The sequence below is a fragment of the Cygnus atratus genome, chromosome 3 (genome assembly GCF_013377495.2).
Source record: "Cygnus atratus isolate AKBS03 ecotype Queensland, Australia chromosome 3, CAtr_DNAZoo_HiC_assembly, whole genome shotgun sequence".
Lineage (NCBI taxonomy): Eukaryota > Metazoa > Chordata > Aves > Anseriformes > Anatidae > Cygnus > Cygnus atratus.
The window spans coordinates 93,102,184-93,120,414 of record NC_066364.1 but is presented as its reverse complement, the minus strand read 5'-3'; positions in this window follow the sequence as shown (position 1 = coordinate 93,120,414).

The following is an 18,231-nucleotide window of genomic DNA, read 5'->3' as shown; positions in this document are numbered from 1 at the left end:
GAATACTACTATCTTTGGATAGTACAAAAATTTCATACATTTTTAGGCAAATAGGTAAGAACATATTGCTAATTTTAAAAGACAAATTAATTAACCTACTCTTTAATTTTCTTAATTATTCTGAGGCATATCTTTAGTTTTAAAGCAGAAAGTGTGAGAATGACAAGCCAGAAAATTTTAACACTTTGCAGGTATCCAAATCAGAGTTGCTGATAGTTAGACAATCTGCAGGACTGATATCTAGAAACACTCACATTAACTCCCCAGATAGAGATATAAAGACTGAAAAATCAGGTTTTTCTTATTAATTATTCAAAGCTTACAGCTCTGTACTAAAGCATCAGACAGCTGAGAGCACACATGTATGTCTAAACATTCAGACATCTAGAAACAGAAACTTAGAATGCTTTTTTTTACTGTCTGAGGTATAGCCATTTCCATCACTGGTTAGCGGTAGGTTTGCTTTTTTATCATACATCACTGATACCAGTTGTTAACTTTCTTTGACAGTGGGTTGAAATGCACCAATATGGCATATAGACTGGGAATGGGTGGCATTGAGCAGAATAGCTTTGCCACACTATGATATGCTTCAGTTTTGACAGTATACTAGCCCAGTGTCAATCATCCTGTCTTTGCCAATCAAATGCACATCCTTCTGGAGGCGCCTTCAGTTGACACTGGTACCCCAAACATAGCAAAAGGTTAATGCAATGACATTTTAAAGATGACATATTGTCAAGGGACCAGCAAAAATTGCAGAACTAGACTATTTAGGAAAAAGTAGCGTGGCTTACAGGACACAGACATGGTGACGACATTCCCAGAGGGGATAGGTTTGGTGCAAACACCCTTGAAAGACCTTGTTCAAGAAAATCAGGAGTCAGGAATAGATAACAACATAATAAGATCTGGCCAGGAACCCTGAGGTTCTTTCTTTTCCCATCTGTAAAAAACAAAAGTCCTTTTGCCAGAGCTCTGGCTAACCTTTGACAGAAAAAAAGAGCAGGAGCTAGAATGACAAAACCTTTGAAGTTTGCAAAGCCCTCTCTTCTTTCACAGGGATTTGCAGGGGAGCTTATGATTATTAAATGTGTAATAACTTATTTTTCTTCTTAGGTGAAAATGTGTATCGCCCCCACCCATTTTCAAAAGTGATAATTAATTATTAAAATAATTCAGATAAACAGAAATCTGCATATTTAGAAAGGCATATTCCAGCACCAAAATCATAGAAAAATCATAGAATATCCCGAGTTGGAAGGGACCCATAAGGATCATCAAGTCCAACTCCTGGCACTGCACAGGTCTACCCAAAAGTTTAGACCATGTGACTAAGTGCACAGTCCAATCGCTTCTTCCATTCAGACAGGCTTGGTGCAGTGACTACTTCACTGGGGAGCCTGTTCCAGTGTTCAACCACCCTCTCGGTGAAGACCCTCTTCCTGATGTCTAGCCTAAACTTCCCCTGCCTCAGCTTAACATTGTTCCCGCAGGTCCTATTACTGGTGATAACAGAGAATAGGTCACCTGCCTCTCCACTCCCCCTCGTGAGGAAGTTGTAGACTGTGATGGGGTCCCCCCTCAGCCTCCTCTTCTCCAGGCTGAACAGGCCAAGTGACCTCAGCTGCTCGTCATATGTCTTCCCCTCTAGGCCCTTCACCATCTTCGTCACCCTCCTCTGGACACTCTCCAACAGTTTCATGTCCTTTTTGTACTGTGGTGCCCAGAACTGCACACAGCACTCGAGGTGAGGCCGCACCAGCACAGAGTAGAGCGGGACAATCACTTCCCTCGACCGACTAGCAATGCCGTGCTTGATGCATCCCAGGATACGGTTGGCCCTCCTGGCTGCCAGGGCACACTGCTGGCTCATATTCAACTTGCTGTCAACCAAAATCCCCAGATCCCTCTCTGCAGGGCTGCTCTCCAGCATCTCGTCGCCCAGTCTGTACGTATAGCCAGGGTTGCCCCGTCCCAGGTGCAGGACCCGGCACTTGCTTTTGTTAAACTTCATGTGGTTGGTGATCACCCAGCTCTCCAATCTGTCCAGATCTCTCTGCAAGGCCTTTCCACCCTCATAAGAGTCCACAACTCCTCCAAGTTTGGTGTCGTCGGCAAATTTGCTCAAAACACCTTCTAGTCCTACATCCAAATCATTTATAAAAACATTGAAGAGGACTGGCCCTAAAATGGAGCCTTGAGGGACCCCACTAGTGACCATCTGCCAGCCAGATGTGGCCCCATTTACCACAACCCTTTGAGCCCTGCCCATCAGCCAATTGCTCACCCATCGTATGATGGTTTTGTTTAGTTGTATGCTGGACATTTTGTCCAGTAGGGTCCTATGGGAAAACGTGTCAAAAGCTTTGCTGAAGTCCAAAAAGATCACATCAGCTGGTTTCCCTTGATCGACTAGATGGGTGATCTTGTCATAAAAAGAAATCAAATTTGTTAGGCAGGACCTACCCCTCATGAACCCATGTTGGCTGGGACCAATGACTGCATTGTCCCCCAGGTGCGCTTCAATAACTTCAAGGATCATCCTCTCCATAATTTTACCAGTCACTGACGTGAGACTGACAGGCCTGTAAGCACATATCCTTGGTGCATATAAATGTTCTGTACATATTTCAGAAATCCATTTCAATTGCTCCTTCCATATCTCTATTATCTTTTCATTTGTATCCATTCTTCCTCCAGCTTCTTTGGTTTTCACCTGTCCTATTTAGAAGGTCCTCTCTCCTAGCACCACGTTCTTCTAGTCACACCTCAGTGAAAGATAATATGAACATTCATTTTTGACTCACTACTATGAAGAACAAGTGTGCTGGAAGTGAAGATTAAAGACTTTTCTTTTTCCCTAACTGTCAACAAAAGACCATTTAGAGCAGGGACTCTTTTTTTTTTTTTTTGCCATAACCCTTATTGACTGCAATTAAGGTCTGTTGAATTGCTTCAGTTACAGATCAAGCTTGGTATGTCTTATTTATTTTTTTCTTAGACAGATTTGAAAACTGAGACTTTAATGCCATTTGAAGACATAATAAAGTGCGTAAATAAACCTGGACTAAATATAGGAGGGAGATTTTTCAGAATGTTTTGAAGGGTGACTTAGTAAAATCTCTAATGATAAAGGCAAAAAGCTTTAAAATTGAGAGAAACATCACACATGCTGCAAGGCAATTGTCTCTTCCCTTGAGACAATGACAAAGACTCAACAGGTAGTGTACTGAGCTTTCTTTCACTGAAGTCATCAGTAAAACTTTCATTGACCTCCATAAGGGTTAGATAAATTCTATATAAGTTCTTAATACTGTCTCCAGCAAGCAAAGTGCCTTGCATTATGCACTGATTATCAGCTACTCCTTTATTCTATAAATGTACTTTTAAAATGCAGACATTAAGAAATATTATTTCTAATGAGTCATTTGATTTAAGAGCTGGAGATAAACCCAAACAAGATGTTCAGATATAAAAATTGTCCCCTAAAACTTACAGGAAAATATCAGAAGGTAATAGCTTGTCCTGGCACCTTTCAACATGTTCCGTTGTCAAAGAAAAGAAATACTTATCCCAGGGACAGACTCTCTTCCTCCTGTATTGGGTAAGCTTCATGTGAGTTACTTTGCCCTTTGGGGATGCCTATCTCACTTGCTCGACTGCAAAGGAAGCCTAGGCAATGCACAGGCTAGATGTCAAATTTAGGCACTCACATTCAAATGAAATGCATCTTATCCTGAACTGAAGTTCACTACCATGATCCTCCATCTCCCATATTTACCACCTTCCACATCTTAATCACTGTCATATCATTTTTGTTATCTCATGAAGCTCCTCTCTCTCTTCCCCCACTCTTACCTTTTCCCACTCTTGCTTTCTCTCTCCCTGTCCAATCCTCTCTCTCCCACATGCACATTTCTCCATTGCTATTAATCATCTACACATAGTAGGACAATTCCAGCAAGAAGGTTTTCCATCATTTACTAGCCGACTATCTGTTTGTTTAATTGCTTCCTTAGGCATGAAAACTTGGGAGTTATGTCCATAAAGCAGGTTTATAGCAGAGTTATAAGTATCCTTACCAGAAGACTCTTTCAGAGTGGGGGGCATTTCTGATATGTGTATGGAATAATGGCTATGGTTATTCCTTGATAAATGTAGATGGCATAAGCATGCTTACAGTCTCACTAGTAAAACAAGTGAGGAAACATATTTCGCAACCTTGTTCAAGAGCCTGTGGGACTACGAGGCACTAGCAGTTAAGAGTTTTGTGCACATCCCTCTCTTTAACAAAACTGTTGGTGTTGTACATGATAAGGAACTGTAGAGGTAGGTTGCAGCTGAGTAGCAATTTCAAGGATAATATTGGCATATAAATACTAGGCCTCATCATCTATAAAGGTAAATATGTATTCCCAGAAAAATCAGGGTATATCAGCTGAAATCAACCCAGCTCTCAGTTCCAAGTATGCGAGATCTGGTAATATTCTTTGACCCATTTAGCTTGAAGAATCTGGAAATGTTGCTCTTGCCAAAAATGTAAATTCACTCCTCTCTTCTCATACTTGCTTATAGAGTGACAGATCTACAAAGTTAAATTATTGCTCTACAGGAGGAGAGACTTTCAGAAAAGACTCATAATTTGTGTAGTTGGTTAGATTAAGGTTTACATAGTTTCAGATTTAGGGCTGTAAACTAGCTCTGTGTAAAGTGTTCCCACAGGTTCTTCCTGTTTGTGTCTTGTTAGGGTTAGACAAGTAATGCATTTGAATTTGGGACCAAGATTTCAGGGGACATATCCTCAAGCATCACAAACTGACTTTGGTAAAGCAAAAATCACTTGTAGAACTATTCAACCAAATAGTTTGTGAAAAATGAAATCAACAAAATAAATTAGACAAGTTGTAGAAAAATGTTTATTGGTGCTCTGCTAGTGACGTAAGAGCTAAGGCTATCATATAATAAAAGCATTATGTGCCTTTCAGTAAGGCTCTTGCAGATGGTTACCGTCTTCTGTAGCTGCTCCCAGCCATGCTTACAAAGTCCATGTGTCTTCTGGACCTGCATCACAAACACCAGTATCATCCCTGTATGAAGAGGCCATGAATGTTTGTGCTATGTAGAATTATTTCTCCCATGTCTGCTTACTCAGTACAGATATACATTTATTAACTGGGAAAAATGTTATTATAGGAACGGGTACCTCGTGTGTCAGAACTTGGAACTGTGCAAGCTTCTCTTCAAGGGTTGTGAGGCAGTTGTATGCTGCCTGAGAAGACCCTGGAGCCTACCAGGCTCTTAAATACCTGGAAGAATAACATAGTAATGGCTGAAAAACTGGGTATTTATGTATGTTCAGTCTTCCAGATATCAGTCTATAGACAGACTCTTTACTGTGTCTTGTTTATGCAGTGTTTTGGTCTGAAGCATGTAAGGAATCTTTTTGGCTTAGCAATGAATTTTAACTTCGAGCCCCACTGTAAGGAAGCGAATGCAACTGCCTTTATTAATACAAATTGTGCAGTTGGACAAATGTAATGGCATAAAAATAGCATGCTGCTAACTTGCTTTTGAAAAGAAACTTGAAAGAGTCTGTATACAGTGTGAATATTACATTGTACAAGCTTTTCCTTTGAAGAGATGAAAAAATATTGTTATGCTTAGTATTTTCATCTGTCTATTAACCATTCCAAATATAGTTCTTGTTAAATATATGGGATTGCAAGCTTTTTACACAGGAGTTTCTTTTAAAATTACTCAGGCACATAAAAGGTTGCCTTATTCTACAGACTAGAAGTCAGTTAACTCAGAACATGCTTTTGCATTAGTATTAATGAATATTATTATTTCACAGCCTGAATAACAATTATTTCTATGTATACAGAGAAAATGCATGCAAATTAAAGACACTAACATAGCGGGATATAACATGTAAAATGCATTACAAGGTCAAATCCAGCCTAAACTTCATTTTTAGTTTTCATTAATACTTTTAGAAGGAGTTTTCAAACTTGTAGGTTTTGACTCAATGGGATTTGATATGAAGATGTGACACCTCATCTTAAATTCCTTAACCACATTTCTTAAGTTGACAGGAATGTCAGGAAGTGTGCCTGATAACGCTTGCTGTCCTCTCCGAGCTGACTAATCATACATGAAGTCTTGGCAAGAGATAACCAGGTTACAGTAGAGCCAAAATGACATCACATCAACTCAATTTCATATCCTGTAGACACCAGTGCCTATCACCACTCCAGGTTGCTAACATCCTTGACACACAAATGGTATTTTCAGTCTCTGATGTCCCCCTTTTACCCTGTGTCTGTCACTCTGGGGTAAATCAGCAACAAATTTGTCACTAAATGTAAAGAACCATTAACTCATGGGCACTTTGTCATCTGAAGCATAATTTTATGTGCACAGCTCGCCAATCCCTGAACTCTAGCTATTTGCATAACAGTTTGCTATATGAATTTATGACAGAGGATAATGCTGAACTTGTTAAAATTCCATATGAATCTCAGCACGGAAAATGGACCTGTGCTTTAAATCTTGGAGAGTTGTTCACATCAATAATGAATTTCAAATAATTTATTCACTTCAAGTGTGAGTGGTTGGCATACAGTCCTTACAGCTGGTTTGTTGAGATAATTGATTTTCATATAGTTTAAAGATGGGGAAAAGAAACATATGACAACTACTGCAGGTTTTGAGGCAATTGTGAATGCTGTATCAGTTTAATTATAGCTCCATCTTTAGCTGACATGGGCTCTGTCCTATTGGAATTAAAATATCCCAGCAACTTGAAATGTAACAGTGATGAATTTTTTATGTTCTACCTACCTTGTATGCTAGCTTAGGGCACTGTTACAAGTACACTTCTAGCTTTTTTTCAGTGGATAGTTAACATGACATGCAAGACTGGTCTGCGTGACACAGATAACTCAAGGGAATAGCAACAAAGTAAATGAGATGCATTAGTATCTGGATGTGAACTGGGGGATATAAGTTCTCAGAACTTCTTGTTTAATTTATAGGATTGGTTTTTTTCCCCTGTGCATAAGATTTCAAAATGGTAATCATATTCAGGAAATGAGATGTTCCCACTTCAGGTACTAATATCAATATGTAAAAGATAATGATTAACCAAATGTACTACTCAGCAGTGCCTATTATATGTAAACAAGCTAACTGAGGTGATAAAAGAAGCTTTTACTAAAAAATTAGTTATATGGATGACAGAGACATTGGGAAAAAGGAAGGGGGGCTATTTTTTGTACATTTGTTTCTTTCTTTCTTATTGACCACTATGCACAGAGCAAAAACAAAGATCTTGGTGGAACAAATAGCATAATAAAAATTTGCATCACAGCTAACACAACAGTGTACAAAATATCCCAGTGGTATGAAGTCCAAATGAAGTCCAAGCTGGCTGTTCCTGCATATTATCATTTAGCAGCTGGCCTGCACCACATTCTCAAATAGAGGATGCATTGAATGAGCAGAGAACTGGGACTACTACCTACTCCATGTTTCACTCTATTTTTCTCTTACCACTGAAAGTTGTGTCATATAATTTGCAAAGAGAAGAGCTTTTTCCATTCTTATTTCATTGTTACTTCATTGTTAAATTTCACAGTGTTGGAAAAGGAAAAGGAAAAGGAAAAGGAAAAGGAAAAGGAAAAGGAAAGGGAAAGGGAAAGGGAAAGGGAAAGGGAAAGGGAAAGGGAAAGGGAAAGGGAAAGGGAAAGGGAAAGGGAAAGGGAAAGGAAGAAAAAAAAGAAAAAGAAAAAGAAAGAAAAAGAAAAAGAAAAAGAAAAAGAAAAAGAAAAAGAAAAAGAAAAAGAAAAAGAAAAAGAAAAAGAAAAAGAAAAAGAAAAAGAAAAAGAAAAGAAAAAGAAAAAGAAAAAGAAAAGAAAAAGAAAAAGAAAAAGAAAAAGAAAAAGAAAAAGAAAAAGAAAAAGAAAAAGAAAAAGAAAAAGAAAAAGAAAAAGAAAAAGAAAAAGAAAAAGAAAAAGAAAAAGAAAAAGAAAAAGAAAAAGAAAAAGAAAAAGAAAAAGAAAAAGAAAAAGAAAAAGAAAAAGAATAAAGAAAAAGAAAAAGAAAAAGAAAAAGAAAAAGAAAAAGAAAAAGAAAAAGAAAAAGAAAAAGAAAAAGAAAAAGAAAAAGAAAAAGAAAAAGAAAAAGAAAAAGAAAAAGAAAAAGAAAAAGAAAAAGAAAAGAAAAGAAAAAGAAAAAGAAAAAGAAAAAGAAAAAGAAAAGAAAAAGAAAAAGAAAAAGAAAAAGAAAAAGAAAAAGAAAAAGAAAAAGAAAAAGAAAAAGAAAAAGAAAAAGAAAAAGAAAAAGAATAAAGAAAAAGAAAAAGAAAAAGAAAAAGAAAAAGAAAAAGAAAAAGAAAAAGAAAAAGAAAAAGAAAAAGAAAAAGAAAAAGAAAAAGAAAAAGAAAAGAAAAAGAAAAAAAGAAAAAGAAAAAAAGAAAAAGAAAAAGAAAAAGAAAAAGAAAAAGAAAAAGAAAAAGAAAAAAAAGAAAAAGAAAAAGAAAAAAGAAAAAGAAAAAGAAAAAGAAAAAGAAAAAGAAAAAGAAAAAGAAAAAGAAAAAGAAAAAGAAAAAGAAAAAGAAAAAGAAAAAGAAAAAGAAAAAGAAAAAAAGAAAAAGAAAAAGAAAAAGAAAAAGAAAGAAAAAGAAAAAGAAAAAGAAAAAGAAAAAGAAAAAGAAAAAGAAAAAGAAAAAGAAAAAGAAAAAGAAAAAGAAAAAGAAAAAGAAAAAGAAAAAGAAAAAGAAAAAGAAAAAGAAAAAGAAAAAGAATAAAGAAAAAGAAAAAGAAGCAACAGATGGGCTGTTTAGTAAACCTTCATGCAGTTGGGGGCCTGATTCCCTCTTGTGTTGTTTCTGCTTCAGTTGAGGTAACTTCTCTGAATCCAACCAGGGCCCTACACTTAAGTTTCAGTGTTTAATTTAAGTAATTCCCTTGGAATGAGGCCACGGTTCTGTTTCAGATTAAAATAAAAGTTCTGAGTATGCCTCAAATGTCCTTCCACAAATTCATCTGAAGATACTAGAATAAGTGAGAATGGACCCTTCTCTGAAATAAATTATAACCTGGAATGATAAAGCAAGAGCTTCAGAGGTCTGCCTTGGCATAGACAGCACACAATTTGCTTCCCTTAACTCCTTGCTTTATAACTATATTCAAAGTTTTCTTTTTACATAGCTCAACAGGTAAAGGTTCCATGGCATTATGACTCCTAGCTTCCAAGATTTTTTAGGCAGTAACTGTTGATGATCTGCCAATTTGGGGTAAAAATATTTGATAAAACTATTCACTAGACTCTACAATGGTCAGCATTTCACAAGAGAGGAGCAGAGGAAGGACAGGGTAGAGGTTTGATCTTGGCAAAGGGTGTAGCCGGTTGGAGCTGATGGTACCAGTATCAAGAACATCAAACAAGAGGATCTTAAATTTCTCAAAGCTACTTTAGCCATAATAGACCAAAATTATTCCTTATGCAAGTTTAGTTTTGGGAGAACACTGGATGAAATATGAGTTACAAGGCACCAAAGCATAAGACTTCTGGTACTGACTTCCAGCTCCAATTCCAAAACACAATCTTTCGCTTAAAATGAGACACAAGAGTAAGGTGCTGGAAAAGATTAATCACAGGTCCCTGGCAGTAACCACACAGATATTTTTTGATGTATAACCCCATCATAACTTTGATCCCTGTTTATAGCTCAAATATAAAGCTTTGATTCTGAGTTTGTGTGTATGTGTATTATGAACCTATATTCATAATATGGAGTTGGAACTCAGAGAAAATCTTGTATAAAGATGTCACTGTGCAGAGTCATGCCAAAATTGCCTTAACTGTCTTAATTTAAAAGCAGTACCAAGAGGTACTGGAATGATTAACAAGAGTTCTGGAGAATTAAAAACCCTCATTGTCATACAGATACATTAACCATAGATAAAGCTGAGATCAGTAGAGAACCTAAGATGAGGTCTTTATGCAGAAGAAAAGCTCGCTAGCATCTGTTTCTAAAATACATGAGAAAATTTAGATTGCACGATAAATGCTGGCAGTTGCCTCTGTTTGCAAGTGGCTCCTGAAGTATTCTTGGGAGTGGAAATCAGCTGGAAACTGTAATAAAGAACTACTGTGCAAAGTACTATGTAGACTTCCTACATGAGAACAAAGTTGCAAAAATACTCTTTCACTGCTAAATATAGGCTTAGGTCTTGTTGTTGATAAGCCTGAGATGGCTTGCTATGGACAAGCAGGAATTCTGCCAATGAAGATAAAGTAGCCAAGTGTGAAATATGCTATTAATACAACAAGTGGTCTGCAAAGGCATGATGCCATAAGAACTAACCTTCTGTAACACTGAATCCAGTGAGGAAAGTAGGGCAACCTAATAAACAGATACCAACACTATTTTTTGGGCATCACACCTTCATTTTACATTTCCGGTTGTATCACCGCCTTCCAAACTGGTGAGTTAACCTGAATACTGAATAGATACATGTGGAGTGATACTTTTCTTTTTACTCATTGACAGTAATTTGCAACCATGTGCTTCCTACCCTCAGCCTTGTCAGGCAGAACCTCCACAGGGACAGAAGGGAAGAGCTGGAGGAGTCTCATCCTCCCATGACAGATGCTCACAAAATTATATTTGACTTCAGAAGGGATTTCTGAGCATCTACTATCTTTAGCAGCAATTTGGAATAATGTTTGTTAGGTATCAGAGCTTCTGTTTCTACCTTTCATTCTCAGCTGCTGAACTGCTATACTCACTTTCAAAGGAAAGGGAGAAGATGAAAAAATGCAGATGAACAATCCCATGAAGTTTAACAAGAGCAAGTGATGGATTCTGCACCTGGGAAGGGGCAACCCTGGCTACATGTGCAGAATGGGGGACCAGCGGCTGGAGAGCAGCCCCACAGAAAGGGATCTTGGGGATTTTGGTTGACATCAAATTGAACACGAGCCAGCAGTGTGCCCTGGCAGCCAGGAGAGCCAACCATACCGTTTGGTGCATCAAGCCTGGCATTGCTAGCCTGTTGAGGGAAGGGATTGTTCTGCTCTGCTCTGCACGGGTGCTGCCTCACCTTGTGTACTATGTGCAGTTTTGGGTGCTACAGGGTAAAAAGAACGTAAAACTATTAGAGAGTGTCCAAAGGAGGACACAAAGATGGTGAAGGGTCTGTAGGGGAAGATGTATGAGGAGCAGCTGAGGTCCCTTGGTTTTTTTCAGCCTAGAGCAGAGCAGGCTGAGGGGAGGCCTCATGACAGCCTGCAGCTTCCCCGTGAGGGGAGTGGAGGGGCAGGCACTGAGCTCTGCTCTCTGGGGACAGTGGCAGGACCTGAGGGAATGGCATGGAGCTGTGTCAGGCTGGGTGTTAGGAAAAGGTTCTTCACCAAGAGGGTTGTTGGGCACTGTAACAGGCTCCCCAGGGCAGTGATCATGGCACTGAGCCTGCTGGAGATCAAGAAACATTTGGACAAGGCTCCCAGACATATGTTCTAGTTTTAGGGTGCTCCTGTGTGGAGTTGGGCTTCATGAGCCTTGTGGGTCCCTTTCAACTCAGGATATTCTATAATTCTACGGTTCTATGTTTCTATGTAATTTATATTCAAACATCTTAAAACATTTCTTGTTTGTTGTTTCTGTGCAAATCCTGTATCTATATCTAAGAAGAAATAGACTGGTAACTAGTGTACTTTAAAGCCTGCATAGAATACAACAAATTGCATATCAGTTTTCCAATACTTCTAAGATAGGACAAAAAGTTTGTCATCAACAGGATTTTGTCCCACTTGGAGTAAGTGGGAAAACTCTCATTGACTGGTGTGGCTTAGATGCCAGTTTTCCAGATCTTATTGGTAGTACTGCATCCCAGACCTGCAACTGCTTGGCAGAACATGCATTTTCAGTTTTTAAAATGTACTATATTCCCTGTGGCAAGTTGTTAATCATGCAACAGAGCTAATCTATTAGGAGGTCATTGGATAACTTTTTCCCTAATAATGAGAAGTGTATCAAAGAACATAATACTGGCACTTTTGTTGCTTTCATTGTTGAAGGCCCCACTAGTGCTGTGTGTCTTGAGAAGAGCTGTAATAGCAGCAGAGATCGTAGTGACATGAACAGCAAGTTTTGTAGGGATAGGTTGAAATGCATAGATGTTGACAAAAGAATGATTTCGGGGGTGCTGGAACCTCATCATGCATTTACGTTAGTATTGACAGAGGATTTTTAACATTAGTGTTCACTGTGAGCACTTGGTTCAGACCCATTTTCCTAGCCAGATGATATCTTGCTGCTTACTGTGTTTCATGAATGTATCTCTGTACACAACTAAATGTCACCTAGTGGCTCAGAATCTTAGCATTCCCTTTCAGTTCTGGCCCAAAAGTGGTGTTTAATTCATCTAATTATTTGAATAGCTCAGAGTAGGTGTGTTTGAATTCGTGTGTTGCAAAAAGGATGTTGAGACAAATTCACATGCACGAAAATTTATTAGCAGGATCCATAGCTGATGGCACACATCAGCAATGACAGGGAAAATTATCAGAGGGGCAGGGTAGTGGGGGTGGGGAAGAGAAGATAGAGAAAAAGAAAGGGATGGGAGGCAGGGACGGAAAAGAAAGCTGTCCCCAGTGGCAAGCTGGGAAAAAAAGTGATGGGAAGCTGCCTGAGGTGAGCATCTTCCTCAGGCATCCTCTCCAGGCAGCAGGTGGATCCCACGTGATACTTTCCCTACAGTAACTGTATAGTTTCCATCAGGACTCACTCAAATTTCCCAATGGTTCTTCCCATTTACAATGCTGTTAGCACTGATCAGAGCTAGCTTTGGACAGGGGCAGATACTGCATGGGTGGTTGGCTGGTGAGCTTTGTGCAGGTATAGTTTTGGGTCCCTTGATGTAAATCAAAAGCTTCAAGGGTAGGAAAAGGAGGGGAAGAAGAGGTGTGATTCTTATTCTAGCTGCAGTCCTTCCCCCTGGAACCTGCCACATCATAGTCTGCAGACTATGGCTCACATCCCTCCAGGAGGATCCTGGGTTTGCAAGGAGTCCTATGCTGTCATGTTGTCCTCCATTACATCAAGATCTCCATTCTTCTCCTTTGGTGCCATCCAGAAGAAGACTGGGAATTCGTTCCGCATCCCCTCATGATAAAAACCATCAAACGATACCCAGAGAGGGACACACCTTTTGCTGGCCAATGAGAGGACAGCTTGCTGTAGGTAGCTTTGTTCACTAAAAATGATGCGACGTTTGCAAATATGCAGAAGCCACAACTTATGACCATTCGCACAGCTGTATGTTCTCATTAAAAATAACCAACAAATGCATAGATAGCCCTGAAGTGCTCAATTAGCTGTTGTGAAAACACACATTGATAAATCCTACATATTATGTATTTGTGTGTTGCCTCATGTTTAAATCTATAGCACAAAAATAGAAAGCCATGTGTCACATTAAAGCTTTGCTTTCTTGTGCCTAGTTTGCACATAAGAATCCCTTAAATCTTCTTTTTTGCACCTTGGTGTAAAACACTGCATGGAAAGTCTCCCTTGTAAAGCAGGGGACAGGGTGGTACTTCTTCCATGCTAAACTGCATCTGATTCACTCTACACACATACTGATATTCATGGAAATGTCAAGAGCCTCAAAATGCAAAAGGATAGACTCATATTTAAATATCAACTGGATAGTCAACTACAGTGATTTATATTACAGAAATTCCCAGAAATAAAACAAAGAATGATGAAATAACTGTATTTCACTTAACCAGGTACGTAACTAACCATTTTCCAACCAGTTTGTCAGCATAGAACCAGTATTATTGTTGGATAGGATAACCTGAGGAAGCAGACACTGCACTTGATAAGTAATCCATTTATGTCCTTTTGACATGGAATTTTGCATACATAGACAACTACACAAACAATGAAGAGAATACTTGTCTTCTTTTCCTTCTTAAAATATCAAACATAACAGTATCAATTTAAAATAATGCCTTTTACCTATTTATTTAACTTTATATTTAAAAAAAGTTTGAATTCCCATAAGAAAAAAAAAAAGTTTTCAGTCTTTACTGTCTGGACTACACTTTATGACAGTTGCAGAAGTAAGTTGTTGCAGTCTAAATGGTTGGGTATGCAGATGCATCTGGTATGTAGATGTAACCTGCTTGCCCCTGCTGAGTACCAGGTCTCTGATAGAGGGATTGATCCACTTTGTGATCTTCCTCCAAAACATTTCTTACTAACTTCAACATTTTTGACTGATTTCAATTGTGACCACTGCTTCCTATTTAAACAAACAAAACAAATTTAAAAAAATGAAGTGCTGTGTTTGGTATCTATGCATGAGCAGGAAGCCTTGATTTATTTGCTCTCGTTTGTATAGCTCTAACTATGGTTATTTATCTAGATTATTTATTATTCATAGACCTCTGTAAACACTGGCAATACATGCTGTTGGTATGTTTGCAGTTCTACATATGCAGTGATGGATTCTAACTGTTTCAGAAAAGATTTTGTAGTCACTTCATTAAGGAATAAATCTGAGACCTTCAGCCCATATTCAGTCAGTCCTTCATATCAACTGTCTTCAGAGTAATAAATAGGAATTATAATCTCCACGCAGGTTTACAGGTTGTGACAATGAATTTTATGAAGAATGAACAATTTTCAGCTGAACCTGTGATGCTCCATCTAGGTGTACAAACTCACCCAAAAAAAATCTATGCAGTAGATAGAAAATTGTTTCTTCCTGCCTTCTTTTTAAATGTTTTGATCACTAAATATCTGTATCTTGCTGTATTTTTCAACCAATATGAAATTCATTTTGTTATAAATGAATATTCTCTTTTGCTGCATTGGTTTATAATAAATAAACAGCAGCAAATAAGTACAGAAAGCTTAATTTTCACTTTCATCATTCACTCGCAATAAGTTATTTTCCAATTACTTACCTGTGGAACATTACTGAAATTAAAATAAGAAGCCCAGTCAATATTGCATGCATCAAAATGATGAAAATCTTCACTTACTGAGAACTGTGAAATGTTTATTGGTTTTTAGACATAGAGTCCTCCAGGGAGTGCTACAAGTCCACACAAATTCCCTACATCTTAAACATTGCATTTGGAGCACTGACTGTTTTAGATGAAATACGTGTAAAAACTGTAAGCTGACAGCTTTCTAGTGCCGATACATCTGCAAAGGTTCAAGAACATAAATTATTCCAGTATGAGTCTGGAATAAATTACATGTACTTCACAAGCTCTAGAGTTGCTTGATCCACACAGTAGCAAAAGAAAACAAAAATATCTTTTTAGAGTTAGGGAATGAAAGATTATTTAACCATCCTGTATAAGCCTGTGTATTTTATCAGTGATTTTCTCTAAATAGCATAAAGCTAATGAAACTAACAAAGAAAAGAGGACTTACGATTAGTAGGATGTGAAATGATTTGAGACTGGCCTAGTACAACAGGTTCTCTGAGGTACATCAGAGCTGAAGCAGCCACTTTCTCTTCAGAAAAGAAAAAAAAAAATCAATCTTTTTCTCCAGCAACACCCTACTTAATTCAGGTCCCTTAAATCTATTCTGTATCTCCTGCACAGATACAAGCACCGAGCTTTCTTTTATTGTTTGTATCTAATAGGCTTTTGAAAAGACTACTCAAACTCAACCAACACCTTCCACCTCTCCCCCCCCAAAAAAAAAAAAAATACAAGTTCCCAATATTCAGTTTCTGACAGTGGCCAGTAGTGGGTGTTTACAAAGATGGCCAAAATAAACAGAGCAACTATACAATGGTTCATCACTTGGTACTGTTGTACATCCAGATATTGCATCTGGACACTGCATTCAATAACTATGGCAGGGCTTCCATGAATTTATTGTGTCTCTTTTGAGTTTACTTATTTTTAAGCCTTTGTAATACTTTGTGGAAATGAGTTTCACAGTTCACCTACTCAGTCTGTGAAAAAATACTTTATTTTGTTTGTGTTGGCATGTTCCCAGATAATTTCTTGTGTACCACTTGTTCCTGTGCTGTGAGAAATAGTTAATAATCTTTCCTACTTACCTTCTCTGTGTCTCCTGAAGTAATAATCCCCCATGTTAGCCCTTGGTCATTTCTTTTCCACACAGAATTCTTATTCTATTTAAAAAGTCCTCATTTGGAAGCTATTCAATACAGCTGACTGTTCTTTCTGTCTTCCAGCATATTTTTCTAGTCTTATCTATATTGGTTTCAAGGTGAAGTGACTGTACACCACAGGTTACATGTCAGCAGAATAGTTTCTGATTTGTTCTCTAGTATTTTCCTAACAATTCTTAATTGTTTTTGCTGCTGCTGAGCACAGGGCTCACATTTTTATGAGACTCTCCAAGATCTGTTTCCTAAGAAGAAATAGCTAATTTAGTGCTCAGCGCCATTTAGATGTACTTGTTTTCCCTACATGCATTTACATTATTGACCTAGAATTTATTGACTTCTATTTTGTTACCCAGATACTCAGTATCAAGAGATTTTTTTTAAATTATTCACAGTAAGTTTTAGTTTCTCTACACTGAGTAATTCTGTGTTAATATAGATTTCAGCCCAGATTCCTGTGGGTCTCCAGCAGTAACCTCCTTTCCTGTTGAAAACTGACCATTTATTCTCTTCCTTATTTGTTTCTCTCATGCTTCTCTCAAATGTGAACACTCCGTATTTATCTATAAAATCACGCCTGGTATGTACTGTCATATTGAAACTACAAGCACTGGTTTAGGCAATGAAATATGAGTTTAGTCTTCCTTACCATTTGTCTCTTCTTTCTTGATGTAGTTCTTTTTGTTTGTTTGTTTTTGTTTGTTTTCTGTCTCTCCATCACTTTCCCTCCCTGTGTTGTTTTGTTCACTTTTTCATCCATCAACTTTCCCATCCAACACTCCTGTTCATCTTTCCTGCACTGTCCCAACTCTCTCCTTATTACTCACATGTCTTTATGCTGACTTGGAGCTAGAATAACTACATGTGTATTATTTTTCTCCTTACCCCATCCATCCCTCTTTCACTGAAAATAGAGCCGACCAGATGCAATTGATGTATGAGTCAAAGTCATTGAAACCAATAGAAATCTCTCCATGGGAGCAAGTAGATTTGGAATCAAGTTTTCTGTGAAAGCAGCTTATCTTGTGTATGAGGCTGGTTTACTGATAGACAAAAGAATAACAAGGGCTGTAAACAGTTACAGAGAAGAATGAACAAACCTGTGCGTCAGGAAGAAAGTTGATTAACTCACCTAGGCTTGCTGAGGCTGCCTGTAGAAGAAACAACAGCAAAACATGGGACATAATGCTGAAATGACCAGCCTGGAGATCCGTGTTGAATTTTTCTCTTTGGTCCTGTAAATCCTGCAAAGAAGAGCAACCACAGTACTTTAGGTGTGTTAGTATGATCTTAGAAGAATTGGAGCAGCCATCCTGTCCCCCATCTGAAACCAATGCCCTCTGTGGAGCAAATCACGGTGGGACACAATGGTGGAACTTCTTTCCCACATGGTGGGACTTCTTTCATCATACCTCAAACCTAGATTCTCTTAACCAGCTTTTTCTGATACTAGTAATTCTTTTTCTTCCTCATGTATGCAGGATACTTGGTTTATCCAATCATCATCAGGGAGCTGTGTGGCATTCAAAATTCCCAGCAAAGAGAATATTTTTTGAGGTGTGAATATGTGGTGATAGATCAGAAAGTGGAAGAAATAATAATTTCTGTCATGTGGTTTATTATTTTCACCATTCTGAAAGTAATTTGTCAAGCACCAAGTCAAACAACAGATAACAGGACCTAATTCTTTAATCTTCACAGTGAAGCATCCATATTTTTCAGATATCTCCTATAGACTTTGTTCTTACATTCACAAATATCCTTCAAGGGCACTGAAATCAACAGGGATTTTTTGCAGAGTGAGATATTCTTCCATCAAATTAATACTCTCCGTAAGTAAGAGGGGTGGACTGAACATATTCAGCACAGTAAGGCAGTCAGCAGAACTGGGGACAGCATGGTGGAGCAAAGGTGCCACAACCAACTATTTCAGTGAAAATAACTAAATGAGTCAGCTGTTATGTGTTACAAGTCATAACTGTGATAATGACCACACCTTGTGGCCATGCTGCTCTCCTTTTGCCAATGATTGTTTCCTATTGTGTGA